At 41.9% G+C, this 2,475-nt stretch overlaps 1 pseudogene; it reads right to left on the minus strand.

Moving 5' to 3' along the window:
* Positions 1-899: 899 nt before the first annotated feature.
* On the minus strand, positions 900-1,397 carry LOC116549078 (annotated as a pseudogene).
* Positions 1,398-2,475: the final 1,078 nt, after the last annotated feature.

Consider the following 2,475-nt stretch of genomic DNA (forward strand, 5'->3'; position numbering starts at 1 on the left):
GCTATATTGCTCAGGCTGGATGCGAACTCCTAGACTCAAGCAATCCCTTCTGCCTCAGCCTCCTGAGTAGCTGGACTATAGGCATGTATCACCATGCCTAGCTGAAAATGGGTTTTCATGTCAAAGTGGCATGACATGAGAAATCCAAGAGTACGGTTGCTTGATCGCTTGAAGTCGGGAGAGGCTGCAGTGAGCAAAGATGGTGACACTGCACTCCAGCCTGGGCGACAGAACAAGACTCTGTCTCAAAAAAAAAAAAAAATCAAACGTATATGACACTTACCAGAGCCTTCCCCTACAGTTGCATTTTATATAACGGTACTCAAAAGGAGAAAGGTATCTGAAATCCAGCCTGCACTCTGCCTGTCCTGCTTTGCACCCTGCTATAGGGGTGCAGATGACCTTAGACCAAGGAAAAGAAGCACAACTCTGGGCCCCCCATTTTACAGTAGCGTGTTTAATCTCCAAAGTGCATGCAAATCAATTTAGGATCTGCAGATTCTTATTTAATTGGTCTGAAGAGGTCTGAGGTTCCTCATTTTTGCACACTCCCCAGGGGTGTCCATGCTGCTGGTCAACAGACCACGTTTTGAGTAGCAAGGCTTTAGAGGACCCTGCTCTTGGATTTCTCATACCATGCCACCCTGAAGTGAAAACCCGCTTTCAGCTAGGCATGGTAACACATACCTGTAGTCCCATCTACTCTACTCAGGAGGCTGAGGCAGAAGGATTGCTGGAGCCTAGAAGTTCGTGTCCAGCCCCAGCAACATAGCATAGCAATACTCTATCTTTATCTCCCTCTTTTTTTTTTTGTATTAAAAAAAAAGTATTTTATTCAAATTCCCAAAACAAACTTGAGGAGTTATGCTGGGTTTGCATTGAAGAAAAAAGGCCAAGTTAAAATAGGAAAATGAATAGTTTTCATTTAGTGGGAGTTGAAATCAAAGTACAGATGTGTATACATTCTAATCCACCGTCTATCCAATGTGGCATTTTCCAAGGTTTAAGAGTCTACAAAGTCAAACCCTTGGCCACCTTCACTGTTTTTGCTTTTCTTTTCCCCTTTCTTTTCTCTTGCTTTGCCTTCAGCTTTTTTCTTTGCTTTGGGTTCATCCATGTTGGATACTGTCCATGATGATCTAGAAGAGTCTTTGTTTCTCTTAATATCAGTCTCCATTTTCATGTTATCTTTTTCATCTTTTACCTCACATTGCATTTTCTTTTGGCAATGTTTGGGTTTGAGTACCACCACAGTTGCTATCTCTTGAACGTCTTTCATTAAAATACCAGTCTAGTTTGAGAATACTTTTAAGCCTGCTGAGCTCCTTTGGGGCATTCTTTTTTCTCTTTTCAGCACACATCTTTCTTTTCCACTTACTACGTGAGCTTTTCGCCATGTTCTACCTGAGAAACAAAAACACACACGCCACTTTTCTTTTTTTTTGGAGACAGAGTTTCGCTCTATTGCCCAGGCTGGAGCGCAACCGCACGATCTTGGCTCACTGCAACCGCCGCCGCCCGGGTTGAAGCGATTCTCCTGCCTCAGCTTCCTGAATAGCTGGGATTACAGGTGCTCACCACCACACCAGCTAATTTTTTTGTATTTTTAGTAGAGAGGGGGTTTCATCATGTTGGCCAGGCTGGTCTTGCACTCCTGAGCTCAGGTGATCTGCCTGCCTCGGCCTCCCAAAGTGCTGGGATCACAGGAGTGAGCCACCGCACCCAGCCAGCAATACTCTATCTCTGAAACAAATACACACACACACACACACACACACACACACACATACACACACACCATTCTAGTTCAGCTACCCAGGACTATATATTTTCCTGCTCAAACAGTTTAGGGTTTACTTCTAACTGTTGCTGGGAGGAGAGGGAATGGTGAACAGAACTTGGATTACTAGGCCAGTGTTCAGATGTATATGTACAAGACCGTTTTTGAACAGGGTGGTGTCAGTGATTGCATTTTCCTTCTTTTTTTTTTTTTTTTTTTTCCTCAGAGTCTTGCTATGTTGTCTAGGTGGGAGTGCAGTGGCTATTCACAGGTGTGATCATAGCACACTGCAGTCTCAAACTCCTGGCTCAAGAGATCCTCCCACATAGCTGGGACTGTAGGCATGCACCACAGCACCCAGCTCAGTGACTACTTTCTTTTCTGCCTACTTCATTTAACTTTTTTATTAGTTATAAATATACACAACTTCATCATCTGTAAATAATGATACATTTATCTTCTCTTTTTCATAGTAATCCTTCTTATTTATTTTACATCTTATTTTAATTGCTAGAATTTACAGAACTTCTTAAATAATGGTAATAAGGGAAGGTTCTCTTTTGTAGTCCTTACATTAATGGAAGCCTAGTATTTCAACATTAAGTGCGATATTACCTGGATTTCATAAAAGTATTCTTGATTATCATGTTTCACTCAATTCCTAGTTTATTGTTATTAGTATTTGTATGGACTGA

The sequence above is a fragment of the Sapajus apella genome, unplaced genomic scaffold, assembly GCF_009761245.1.
Source record: "Sapajus apella isolate SASKATOON/1434 unplaced genomic scaffold, GSC_monkey_1.0 scaffold6, whole genome shotgun sequence".
In the NCBI taxonomy this organism is placed as follows: domain Eukaryota; kingdom Metazoa; phylum Chordata; class Mammalia; order Primates; family Cebidae; genus Sapajus; species Sapajus apella.